Here is a 14,642-nt window from a genome sequence, read left to right on the forward strand (position 1 = left end):
AAACTGCCATCTCGTAATGGACCACCGTCTCGCATATATTTCCGTGATCCATCTTCGCGACGAAACCGTCAAAGGTAGTTCCACTCTCGCTCGTTTCACCCCCTAATCAGCTGTTAATTCTGTTTTTATACGAAGAGAAACACTTCGTCCGAGAGGAATCGAACGATTTCCATCTCGACTTCAAGGGAACCCCTAATCTAGGCTAATAAATTCAAAATACTCCGGGTCGACATCGAACGCAAACACCATTGGAGAGAGCAGAATTGTCTCCGGTACGCCATTGGAGAAAAAAAAACGCGACGGGGCACGTGAGCGAGGAAATTAACGCCGTTATTTGCTCACGGGCACACGGGAGGGCCCCCATCAACCCCCGCGCGATATTTGCCGAGCGTATTTGTTCGGGAATATGAATCAGTCCACCTGGAAACGGGCAGGACGCGAGATGAAGAGGAGAGGAGGACGAAAGGAGATCCGCGATTGTCGTACGTATTTGCTCGGCTATTTATCACGGTTTATTATTTCCTATTGTCGATGGAGTCACGCATTGTTGGCGGACGAGGAGGGCCGCGGCGAATTTCTAAAACCGTGTCCGATCGAATTTGCATATCTCGCCCCGGGTACGCGTGTCTGGCGTCCGATTACAGGCCCCATTAATTGCGGTTCCGCATTGTTCTCATCGGTATCAAGTTTTCGCCCTCCCTCGCTCCTCCTTCCGACGTCCAGTCGACTTTTCCTGCTCGAGGGCGACACTGCGCAGCGAAATTAACGCGTCCAGCCTCTTATCGCGAAAGTTATCGAGACGCGAAGGGGTGAAATTTCTTTTGGTTGATACGATTCTTATCGAACGACATTGTTGCTGGAGGTATTTATTATATGCGTGTAATGATACGCAGGAGGTAGTTGTCGAAGCGTTTAAAGTGTGAAACTCGGACACTTCAATGGGGTAGTTCGATGCCAGAGGAGGTTGCCACGCGTTTGCTGCGAAATCTCGATCGAACGTGTGACCTCAGCTGCGCTAGACGAAATGAATATTCATACGATACGGAGAAGAATCGAAGGATGTTGCGGAAGGTTTTTTATGTACGAAAGAACAATAGAAAAGATCGTAACGCTTGCCTCGTACGGCGTAACTCGTATTCATCGTATACAGAATTCTCTTCGTCCGACAAGTAAACGCTACTCGACACTGTGTGTAGACTTTATTAAAATTGAAACTTATATTCGAACACAGAGCGATGTTCGTAAAGTGAACGCACGTCGTCGTAAAAAAATTCCACCGGTAACGATCTTTAGGCGACGACTCGAAATAGAGAAAGGGGTGGCGCGATGGTTTGGGGTGGGTAAAAAAATCCGGCATAAAATTAACAGTATACAGCTTGCAGAATGTAGTTTGTTGCTCACCGGCAATATTTCACGATGGCCTCTCCCGCGAAGAGAGAGGAGAGGGTTCGTTCTCGAGGGGGGTGTGTAACAATAGAACCCTTTACCCAGCCCCTAGCGCCCAGCCAACATCCATACATCATCATTCATACTGAAAAAAAACCTGGGGGCACCTATGGCAGTCTACGCTGGAGGGGCCTTCGAAATTTCAAAGTACCGAGTACGCATCAAGTACTTTCTAATGCTACGCTGGATTTCTCGTGCGCCTTGTTCACAAAGCTTCGGTTGCACCTCTAATAGTAACAAGTCCCATACTTGTAGCTGCGTTTCATTTAATTTTACAATAATAATTTTCGTACCATTCACGCGAAATCAATTTTCACTCTTTAATATTTATAAAAACCAGGCTAAAAGTATATATTGTGCGTACGCAAGTCGATTGTACATGGAAAAAATGATTTATATAGTTACTCTGAATTTTTTAGTCGCGGCCAGGGGAAGGTTAAACGCATCCCTTCTCTACCCCGATTTTTTTACAACGAACCATAATTTACGATACGAACGGAAGAAAAAAACACGACCATAGCGAACGCGGAGTTGTTCAAACAAAACCGTGAAGTTCTTGCGGTTGTTTGATTTTCAAAAACCGGCTGGCACCCCTTAAAACTACCACCACGCCCAGAAACACCAAAAGGGTAGTAAACAGTGACGCGCGAAACTGTTGCAGAGGGTAGAAGAAGAAAATGAAGAGCCAGAGGAAGGCGTAAAACCATTTTGCTGTCTACGGATTATCCTTTCCCCCTATCGAATCGAACTTTGTCACCGTGCGAGAATAGAAAATGGAAACGAAACTCTAAATGACATTTTCTATATATCTGTACCCATATTTTAATCGTTTCACAGTGTCAAGACTTCCCAATTACTTCAGACAAAACCGTTTTCAACGTGACTGACCAATCGTCGATTTGTTTCAGGTCGGATCCCATCGATCAGCAAGGATCGCAAGACGATCGATTCATCGCGTGGAAAACGGCAACGGAAAGAGAAAGGAGGCGGAATGAGAAACGTAATCCGCTTTTCGAAAGAAAGCAACCCCTTCGACGAGCCGTCGGTCGTGTCACAGCACGGGTGACTGATTGTAAAACCATGGAGTAACCCGCAAAGGGTTGCCAGGCCAAGCGATGAGGGAGACGGACAGTTTAAAATTGAGCCTCGTAATCGACGTGTAATCCGCTAAAGCCGTGACAGCCCGGAGATAATGTAGCACCGATCGTCGATGGGTGGCCAGTTTATTTTTCACGGTGGTGAGATCGCTCCTTGAGTGTTCTCAGCGTTCGCAAAACCTGCTGAAGATCTCTTCGAGTGTTTGATACTTTAACTTCACGACTCGTTTACGTAACTTGGCATAAGAATTGAGAATCGATATTGACTAATTTAGGGATGCAAATCGAACCAGTCTTCCAGAAGCTGGAACATCCCTCTTACAATTTCCCTGCTGCAGCTGTTCGAAAAGGTATTACGACGCTATACGTGTTACTTTTTTCTCGTTTCCTGAAAAACCAGCAAGTCCAGCAAGTGTTTCATCACGGAGATTTTCATTTGAATCAGCATCCCCCAGCGGAAATCTCCCTTTTGTCGCGCACTTTGCAACAGAGAGTCCGCGCGAGGTTCGCCAGGGTTTTTTAAAGATCTGGCTGGAAATCCATGTGCAGGGTGCGCAGGACGGAATTAAAACTATTAGAAGCTCATTAGCATTTCTCGTTTCGCCGGTTCATGATCTCGACAGGGGGATAGATTGACATTCGTATTATCACGTGCGAGCGATTTTCATTTTGGCTACGCGTTCGTCCGGAAAGACGCTTCTGGGGTGACAGAACGTTGGGGCTACAGGTACCGGTGCGTGTTCCTCCGTCGTGTCGCTCGCGTGATTCATTTTTCAACTAAGCACGATAACATCTCTCGAATTTCCTCGATAGATAGAATTTGTAATAAAAGATGTATGCTTCGATCAATGCCAGTCAGGATTTCATGAAACGTTAATACGATTCGGTGCTAGAATTATTTTCATCGATGCGTTGTATTAGAATCGCGTGGCGAACGGACAGATCCGCGAATCTCGTCCTCGTTTCTAGGGAATACCCCGCTGAAAGAGTCTTTTGTTCTGAAAGTTAGCGAGGATGCGTTCTCCTTTGTCCCGAGGGAATCTTCGCGTATTATATTCTAGGTTTCCCTCGTAGGGGCGATCGTTATCTGTTCCAAATCGGAGCGAGGCGATATCCACGATACGAGTCAAATAATCCGTACGTTATTCTTTTTATCGATTGAAAAGACTCCTCGAGAATGTTGTAATCAATTATTCGTGAAAATATTCCGGTTGGCCAGTCACAGTCACGGGCCCCGCTCGCGGAAGCTAAAAAAGATGACAGCACTTTTAACGAGCCCCCCTACTGAAAATAATTTCTCTCTGTCTGTTTATTTGTGTACACTGGCCCGACAGGCTAGCCACCCTCTACTCCAGCCGTGCCTCGTTCCGATGTAACGTTCATAGAAGGTCAATGGCGCGTGCAGCCTTTTTTTCATCCTCGATATTATTTTACCACGAATGGCAACTGTACTACTTGCGCCCAGCCACCGTGCCAGGCTGGTCCACTTCGTTTTTAAGTGGCCAGTGCCGTTCGACAGACATCTGGGGATGGAACTCTCTGTACGAACCCGATCGCGCTCCATTCGTTTCGCCTCGAAGCCTTTGTTCGCGTGTTTCACGGTTTCACCGCGACATCTTGTGCCGTAACGAGACGACAGATTAATATGTGGAAACTCGATTTTTATTTATACGTTCACCTTGGCCATCGCGGGGGTAACCAACGCGTGGAATCGAGGCGACGATCGCGGAAGGATTAACGAATCCGCTGTCACGAAAGCAATTCCGTCGATGTTCCATTAGATAACAGAGACAATAGAATGATAGTTGGAGTGCAAACATAATGGTAATGGCCCCCGGGTACACCAGGAACTCGAACGGGAGATTAAGATCTGCCGTTCTGCGTCGACTGCGTTTATGGTGCCCGCACACACAAGAGGCCTGGCGTTAACGTCAAAAGGCGTTACGCGCTCGAACAGGCTCACCTGGTATCGCTAGAATGGTATCTGATTATGTCCGCCCCGGACGAGATTCGGAGCAGTTTCTAATGTGCCCTTTTTGTTTCTCTTCCGATCTACCTGGACGCACCCTTTCAAGGCCCTCCGCTGGCGGTTACAATATTTCCTTTCCATTGGGGTGATTCTCTATGAGGGAAGGGTTGAACGATCGTAATTTTTGCGGAATATATGTTTTCCTTTTTTTTTTTTACTATATAAATGAATACGCGAGTAAAAGTGGAGCGAACAGCCGTCGAAGACGTTCCCTTTCCCCTTCGCAAAATTTCCGCGAACGAAACTTGTCACGCATCGATCCAATCGAGGGCAGAAAAATCGAATCTACATGGTAAATATAAAGAGGCATCAAAGGAACGAGGCATAAAGTGTTCCTGTATGAGCGTTTCATTGCACGCGAAGTGGAGTATTCAGAGCTATCGCGTTTATCGATCGGCTCCCTCGATCGAATTCTTCCCTTTGATGTCGCTGGGGTGCATCGAGTGGCCTGAATTCGAGATAATACAGTTTATTATCGGTCGAAGGGCATGGATTCGTTTGCAGCAGCACGCGAGAGATTCGTTATCTCGAGCGGATTTCAATGTGGCTGCCAGGCATTAAAATGGGGTCCTGTAAACCGAAATTCTCCTCTTCTATCGCGATTTCGTTTCTGCTATCGTCCACGTAATTGCCATCAAATCTGACACCACGTGCTCTCTTCTTAATCGCGTAGGATGCATTCGCTGGTTCGGTTTGTTTGCGCGGTGCTTCGAACAAACAAACGCCCGATGGCCTTTGATTTCTGACAATCCGCAGTCCCGTTGGCGTCGGTGTTTGTCCGTTTCATTGACGGTCGAATAATTTTATTTCATCGTTGCGCGTGTCTTAATTGAAACGCCTGGCAAACTGCCACGGGCGTTTCACGTGGATCAAACATTTACCAGGGTGCAAGCCAGGTTAAATATCCTCAGGCGTCTTCTCTCCTGCTCCTCTTAGCTGTTCTCGATACTCGACAAGTACACAGCAAAGGAACAAAATCAAACAATCGTACGTTTCATCGTTCGAAATTAAGTAGGATAAAAAAGAACGCATCGTACGTGGATTCTCTCAGGAATTACAACATTCTTAGTTAATGGTACTATTATTAGATGCTTGAATCATTCGGCTCGAACGACGCATAACAGATTCGCAGCGTAGTGCGAATTTAACGTTGCACGATCGCACGTGTCGCGGAAAGATTTGCACGCGTTGAAGCCACGTGTCGAAACTGGGTGCAAGCATTCGAATTAGCCAAGAATCTCTCGCCGACAGAAAACCGCCTATCATATCTCAATTACGATTACTTTTCCACGCTGCACCACTGACACGTGTCGCAGCCCAACGCTAGCCACGATCGATTCGTTAATGTACTGTTTGCTTACACCAAACAGGCTGCTTACATCCCTTAAATATTCCATTTTCAGAATTTCAAACTGTTGCAACAATAGTTCCACTAACTGAGAGTAGCTAAGAAAAATGATAATACGTTTGATAATGCTATTGAGAAGATAATGCCAGTATTATATCTCGCGTCGAAGATATGCTTAATTCCTCTTCCACCCTAATTCGAATTAGCCAGGATTCCCTTGTCAGTGGGAAATCAGCTATGATATCTCAATTACTCGCTGTTACACACGGTGGTAGGCGAACACGTGCGTTCTGGTGTGAAGTTTCCCGCTATCAATTTCTCAAAGCCGACTAGCCAGTGATAATGCCACGTGGCGGTGGCGTTTAGTCGTACCTCGGTCTTCCTGATCACGTGTCGGGGTGGAACGCGCACGCGACCGTCATTACACACCCCGTTAATTCGTGGTATTCCTCCGAACCGAGGGAACTGGATCAGTCGATGGTTTCGATGGCGAACAATCTCGCCATCTTGGTATCGATGAAGTTATTTCAGAACAAAGCCTATACAAAAGACTTCACCTTCTTAAATAATACCATATTCATACTCGTACGTATGCATGTTTTCATTGAAAAGTAGCAGTAACACGTGTCGAAGGAGCATTATCCTCCCTATTTCCCTTTCGCATTATCTCTGGAGACCACGCGGAAGAATAACACATCTTCCAGTGGAGATAATTCAGGCGCACACTTTTTTAAGTCGCTCGAAGAGCACTCACGATGGCACGCGACATTTTACCCACAAATGACCTGGTTACCATACGATCCTTGTTATTCTCCCGCCCCGTTTTTTTTTACCGAGGTGTTACCTATGAGTAATCCGCGCTCGCGTCGACAACGATGTCAGCGTGCAAACCGGACACGTGGCAGGGTGCAACGGGGATGCGCTCGAGTCGCGTGCCCAGCACGTGGCGATAGCCTCGAAACGCTAAAGTGCGGATAAGGTTGATTGGCTGGAAAGGATCGTCAACGGGGTTGGGCGTGATACCAGATATCCTGCAGGGTGCTTCGTGGTTGGTTTGTGTATTTAACCCAGTTATCCGTGGCGATACAAATTAAATAAGAAGCGTTCAAATACTATTCGTTTAAGGGATGAAGACAATTTCCTTTTAATAAAATTGAATTCGTAAGAGTATAATTGAATTGGAAACTGAGGAGAGATTCCTGCCTTGTTACTTGGCATCAAGCAAGATATCTTAATTTGGGCTGCAAGTATAGTGAACCCATAATCCACGAATTCTGTGATATTTCACGAAGGGAAAACGAGGGTGCTCTCCTCGTTAGGATCGCTAAATACCTTGAAATTACACAACCGGTGGTCCACAAAGGTGGCACGCACCCCCGAAGTCACGTTCTCCGGTGCATTGTAATCGATTCGCCACGCTAGTCGCGACTAGCCACGCTGTTTGATTTTTCCCTCGTTCACCCCCTACTCTCTCAGCCAGCTAGAGAATACACCATTGCTAGAGTCGTCCCGCATCGAGCAGAGAATCGCTTCTCGGCTGGTTTGTTTTTTCTACGACGCGCGGAAGCAAGCTTTTAAAAATGTTCCACGAGTTATTAAACTCGCGATCGCTTCCGGGTGAAGTAAAAAACGGCGCCAGGTGCGTGATTTTTTTTGTATTTGCTCCACTTCCGCGTTGACTATTTCTTTCAGAGAAATTCCGTGACATTATAGATTTGTTCAAATTTCTCTTGATCGCTTGTACAATTTTTGAAGCCAGGAACATGAGATAATTATTAACAATTAAGGAATATTATATTGAAAATGCTACTTTGAGCATTTTCATTGAAGTTTCTAAGAACGCCGGCAGTTTCTCACGCGTTGCCACTTTAGACCGTTTAGTAAGCTTTCACGAAACTTCTGCGGACCACCCCCGTATCGGTGGCCACCCCGAAATCCTGCTGAAGCGTGCGCCCATTTCACGGCTGTTTCTTGCGGCACGGCTGCGAGGATCAGCTCGGTCGGCGTCTTTGAAATTCACCACTTCGCGGCGAAGATCAGAGGGAAACCGCGAGCGAAGGATTTTCGCGCTTTTGACCCTTCAAGAATATTACTCCAGCCGATTTTCACCGGTTTTCCCAAGTTTTCAGTCATCGATTAGGCGTCGCAGTAACCGAACCGCGTGTACCATCGATTCCATCCGATCCAGGCACACAGTCCTTTGATCCGTCGCGCGAGCGACTCACCTTGAGCGTGAGATTCTCGAGGGTGAACTTCCTAATTCCGTTTCACAGAACTATTTTTTCCAACGAATTTCGCGCCCATAGAGCCCACTCGCATCCGGATAACGGTGTTTCGTTCAATGGGAACCCGAGGGAAACAGGAAGTCGTGGTTGAGATTTATAGAGTTCCCGTTACGTCCTCGTTAGTGGGAGAAGGGTTGTACAACGTCGAACACCTTTTCATATTTTTTTTCCCTCCATGGAACAGAGAGGTATATTCCCTTCGTGGCACGATAAATTACGCTCACCTTGGGAAATAAAGCGCGCGCTACCAGACGAGCGACTTATGGAGATCGAAAACTTAAGGCGAGAATTATGGAGGTATGCGGGAGCATAATTGTCAAGTGGCTAATGAAAATGAGTCGGCGCGCTTTAATGGCGTCTCTTTACGAGCTCGGTCAGCAGTGAAAATGATACCTCAGCTCGTTAGTGGATCGTTAAATCGAGTAATTACTCTCGAATAAAGTATACGGCCGACTGTTATCTCCTGTCATTGTCTTTAAAACTCCATCAATTATCCGTAATGCTAGCTATTCCCATTAATATTGTTACGAATTATCAAACAGCTCATCCGGTTTACAACCGGCTGAGAAGTTCGCACACGTTCGCATTAATTAGTCCCGTCGATGCGAAGTTTATTTTCAAACTGAGGGAAATTTTCGCTACCAAAGTCAAGTCGCGATTTACCTCCAACCCGTGGCTTGTCCAGCGAACCGTGACGCGTGGGGCATAGCGTTTATCGGGCCATGCACGCCGCGATTGTTATGAAATAGTAATGTGGCGCAGGGCCGTAGCCAGAGCGCAGGGTGGCCAAGAATAAAAGGGTGAAATCGCGGTGGGGACGAAGGCACACGATCACAATCAAAACCTGGAGCCGGTGTACTCGCCACGTCGGGACACGTCACTTCTGCGTTTCCGGTGGTGCTCAATGTCCGCGGCTCGAGTTGGCCGGATAACGAAGCGTAATAACGAGAGGGTGTCGATTAATGACAGAGGAAATTGGCGAACGGATACCTCCTTCTGCTACCTTCGCCGAGGACGTTTTAAAAATGAGAGTCGCGACTGTGTACGAATAAGCATTACTTTTACGAGACCAGAATCATGCAACGATTTTATATAATTTCTGTTCTCGTTGTATATTTATTGCATGAATTAACGAGGCGATAGAGAACAGGTGTGGACTGTAATTAAACGTGGTGCAAGATGTAAGAGCTTCTCGTAAGAGGATCAACTTTAACGAGGCTCAATCGAATGATTTAGATAGGAAGTGGTAATTGATGCAACAAATTCCCTCGATCATTCGACTCCACTCAGCTTCGTTATCGCGTCCCTGATGGAATCGCTGAAGAAGGACGTCCCATCGAAACGAGCGAAATCTCGTTTTCTTACTCTGCGTTAGGTAGTGACGGGATCGAACCAAGTAAAAGCTTCTCGCCTTAAACAGTGAAATGTATCGTCAATCTAATCCGCTCTGATTACTCTGAATCTGGGTAACAAGTTTCTCAGAATGTTGTATTGCGATTGTCGATTTAATACGCGAAACTGTTGCTGTACGCGTGAACGCTCTGCCAGTCGAGTATTGGAAGGGTGGAGATCCCATCGCTACTGGCAAGATACGCAGAGATATGAACTGCCGATCGGAGTGCATCAAAGTAAGAACCACTGCGATTCGTAGGTCGAGAACCAAAATACGGACAGATGGCTCATTGGATCTCCTCGGTGATGGTGGAACACGTCGGTGAGCTTTGCCTCGTCAGTGGTCGTGCCACCTATGACGAAACTGGACAGGGTGTAATAGGAGTCGGTCACGAGTGCAAATTCTGTCATTGTTCTAGAAACAGAGAATAGAAATCAGCAATCAAAAATCAAGTCTCTACGAATAAACTTGCAACAATATCAATGATAAAAAGAGAACTTTAAATAATACCGCGCAAAGTGAACAAAATATAAAATATACCTTTGCGTGTGTGGGTTAAGTAAATGTACTTAACGAAAGAGAATATTTCATATCATCCGATACGATCTGGAAATTTCGCAAACTCGATCGAACCACCAGTGGCGACAGACCGCGCTGACAAAATGGTGGAGGAACACATTCGACGAGATCGTTCCCCTTGTGGGTGATGACGCACACACGCGAGCTAAACAATAGTTAAATCAGGGTGAGGGGTGGCCAAGGGGTGCTGTGGGTGTTTAATGAGCTGCCAGCCAGTGACTGAACGGGGATACAGGGCGACAGAGTGGGGTATCCAGTGAGGGTAGAGGGATTTTTTGGGGTGCGAGGAGGATGGTGAAATCTATGGGGCACGAGCTACGGCACCACTTGACTGTTTACGGGACCGGCACCGTGTAAAGTGTAGGAATAACATTGCATATGTTTAAATGGATTCTGGTCCACGGTTGGCTTTTTCGTAAAAATTAAAAGGACAGTTTTTATCAACAGTAAAATGAATGTTTAAATCGACACTGCCATCGATATTCCCATTGAAATGGACCAGCGACTTTTTATTAGTCGTTTAGGAGTAATCGAAATTTATTTTCAACTAGAAATCTACGCGGAGGCTGTAAGAAAATTCCAAAGGGTCGACAAGAAGTTTTTCAGTGCTGACCGCTGACCAAAGGCCACGTCGATCACCTGAGCATTCACGAAAGTAACGCTGCCGTGAAATTAGGCTGCTCCTGGACCATTGAACCACCTTGAGGAGCCGCTATTCGTCATATTAAGTTACTATTTGCGGTCGATTTCGAAATTTGAAGGGCGCCTCGATCGCGATATCGAGTTACTATTTGCAGACGATTTAGAGAATTAGGGAAAACCGTTTGCTCGACGAATTCATGAAACCAGCTAGCTCGAGCGTGCAGAATGAAACTCTATATCCACCACCGTTACGTTTACTGTTGCTCAGGATTCTTGCTAATTGCCTTAAACATCTAGAATTACCAGAGAACCACGGCATTCTGTTATAGTTTCGTTTCAATCGAATTTCAATGAATGGCAACATTTTCCATCAGAAATCGGACGATACAATCTTAAAATAAAATGATCATTATTAACGTACATTTCCGTGCATTCGTACGCACGTGCGATTTCAGAAGTTGTTCGAACTCGAAAGAGACGCCGGCAAATCCATAGATCAAATGTGTTTTCAGCGCGCGTGTAATCCCCGTCTAAGCCCGCCCTACAAGCCCAATAAAACGCGTGCTCCTGCGAATGCTTCACAATAACGTTAAATCAATGATTTGTCCAGCCAGCCTCCGACGCTGGTTTTAATCCCGGTTTTACATGTGATTAAAATCCATCCCCAGTGTCGTATCGATTGATGTTATTAGTATACGAAGTCAATGAAGAGTGTATTGAACGATGTAAAGATTCTGTTAAACGCCCTCTTTGGTTTACAATTTTTAAAACGTTGTACAGCGTCCACGCGATGAGAGAAAAATTTTATTTGCCAGTGAAACGGGGTATCGTTAACGTTATCGTCGATCGCCGGGTACTCGATGATTCCCGATCGACTTTGGAGGACTCGTTGCTCCCTGGACCAGTAATCCACGTCATTCCGGGATGAATGCCTGGCTGGCTCGGGCATTCTTCAAGTAAATTATAGTCTTGAATGGCAGCGCAGTGGGGGGTTGGTTGGCACGCGTACATTGGGGTACACCTGCCCCCCGTAGACATCTGTCCCCTATATTTCCATCGCGAGAGTCAAACCATGGCGTGCAGATTCTCGGCAGTTGTTGTCAAGTTCTTATTAACGACTCGCAATGTCGACGGATTTTTCGTTGAGATTGAATTTAGTCGAAACTTTTAAAAATCTTCGCGGATAACAATCGTCGAAGGGGTCGATGTTACGAGAAAGTAGAATTCTCGAGAGAAAGAATAATGTGAACGATCCTCGATTTTCGTCAATGGTACAGTCTTCGAGCGAAGTCCAACGATCGACTCTCGTCCTCGTTGATTCAATTTATCCTCGCCCAAGGGCTTGGATCCGAAGCTCAAATAAGGCTTTCCATATTTTAGCGAGCCACCACGAGCGTACGGCGTCGACGATAGAAAGAGGAATAAAAGTCCATGGTGTTCGCGGGGTGTGTCCCGTGACGTAGTGGTCTAACCAGCATTGTTCGTGGTTTACCACAAAGGCCTGTAAATGCCAACTCGCGATGAAAAGCCCGCTACCCCCTACGCGCCACGTCTAAACAGATGCCGAAATACGATGCCGAAAGATGCTTGTCTGAATCTTCTTTTTACACCCTCCGACTGTCTGTCGACAGTCTTTTGGGGTAAATACGCTACGGGGTAGTCTCGATTCCTGATCGACGTCGCCTTTGTCCATCCATTTAGACTTAATTCCCCGTCGAATTGTACCGTTTCGCTGTCTGAAATACCAGAACGAATTCTAAAAGTACATAGAAAACGCTGAGTGTTCGAGTACTCTTACTTAATCAACCGACTTCTAGTATAAGAAATACATCATAGTCGATCATCGATCAAGTGTTCACTCAAGGCGAGCAATAAAAACTTCCGAATTTTCACGATCGAATCGAGATTGTATACCTGGACATTCTCGCAAAAACTGTTTCTATTTACGACTTCGTGTCGAGGAGCAGTCGCGTCGAACAATTACTCAGAAGGGAGCTACCGCGTCGCAGAGGATCACGGCCATTAATCTTCGATTAAGTGTTCAACGATCGGTCAAGGTAATTTCACGAATTTTCATGAATTAGGAAAACCCGTCTCCCCCTTTTTCCGTGCTCGCGCGACGGTGTACCCCTGCGCCCTGGGTCTGGCCGTGCTCTCCACGGGGGAGCACCTCTGTCAGCCACCAGTATGTCACCGTACAGACCAGCGCCCCGGTACAATGAGGGCCCTGAACGCGATCGATATGTGCACTCGACGGAAACGGCCCAACGAAAGGTCGATCAAAGCGAAATCACTGCGCTTCGAAGTCGCACCAGCGATGTTTACGGCCTGTAAAAAATTCCTCGTCGAATTGTTGTTTAAACTGTGCGCAGAGAAGTAATCTCGTCGTTGGTATTGTTCTGATCGTTCGCGCAGGCGAGCAGATCGGTTCGATTCGTTATAGCTCGCTGGCCACGTTTGACCAACCGTTGCTGTTCTTCGCTTATAAATTATCGAATTGATTTTGAAGTTTGTATTGTAATTTTGATATTATCTGTAGTTAGTCAGTGTTGTTATCAAGAAACGACGTTCGACGATTTATAGTAGTTATCTGAATTTTCTATGAAATCAAGATAGGTAGGTACGCGCGTTACATTGGAATATATCTGCAAGATATTCTTATTCCTCGTCGTCGCAACCCCTATGGTCGGAAGCAGTTTTACGGGGTGCAAAAGGCGACGGCAAAAACTGATTGAATCCCCCCAAAATCCAACACCTTTACGGATCCTAGCCGTCTGTCGCGCTATGCACACAGTTATACATCGTCGGTATAATGGTTCCATTGAAGCATTACCATTATTGGCGAGATTTGGGGAAACGATCGAGCGTGCTAACGGATTCGTCGCAGCTTGCAGCTTGTTTGCAAATAGGCCTTGTATACGGAATTATTGATCAACCGGTAAAAGGGTGTCGCGAAACCGCAGCGATCGGCGAAAACATCTTTTTCTGTCGCCTCGTGTAACGCGCGAAACAGTTGCGCATTAAGACATGCGGCAAAATTCATTTCTACTTTACGCTGATGGCAAATTATGGTCTCTGGACTGATGGTCTCTTAAATTTACGATTGACCACCGCGACTTTCGCGTTTGCTAAATTAATAACGATCGCGTGCAATCGTAAGATCAATGAATTTCGAAAGAGAAATCGATCGATCAACGGGAGAAGCAACGGTTTCAGAAATTGATTACCATAACAAGAAGAAGTAGGTGTTCCATTTTCCGTACACGATAGCCAAGTGTTAGAGAAATAAACAGGCGAGCTCGATCGTTCGATCAACCGGTAGAGCAAAGGGGGCGGAGACTATCAAAACAATCGATGGACTGTTGAATTCAGGATGGAAAAATAATATTTCTCCACTCGTCGCTCCAGCACTTTGCCGTTCCCTCTCGATAATATTTATTCGTGCACGAAAATTGCGAAATTTCATTGGAATATCGCAATAGAAGTGCCGTCTCTCCCTATCTCTCGAAACAGTTTCGAACGGATGACTGCAGTCGGCGAAATTGGATTTAAGAAGAGAGATTATGGACGAACGCTGAGACAACAGGTTACGGGGGCAGACTTTTTCGATCGTCGAACCGATCTCGAGCGTTCTCCGAGTCACGTTCGCTCGCGTAATCCGTCGGATTAGGCGGGTAGGCGTAATTTCAGGCAGAACTTGCGTTACATCTGCCCTGCAGTGATTCCTACAAAGGGCACGTGTCCTGGCACGTGCTCGTTCATTCTTGAACAGGAATCCATTCCTGCAAAGTGGCTGCAGGACGCTGGTTTGTAAGATGGTAAC

Source organism: Xylocopa sonorina, chromosome 7, assembly GCF_050948175.1.
Source record: "Xylocopa sonorina isolate GNS202 chromosome 7, iyXylSono1_principal, whole genome shotgun sequence".
Classification (NCBI taxonomy): domain Eukaryota; kingdom Metazoa; phylum Arthropoda; class Insecta; order Hymenoptera; family Apidae; genus Xylocopa; species Xylocopa sonorina.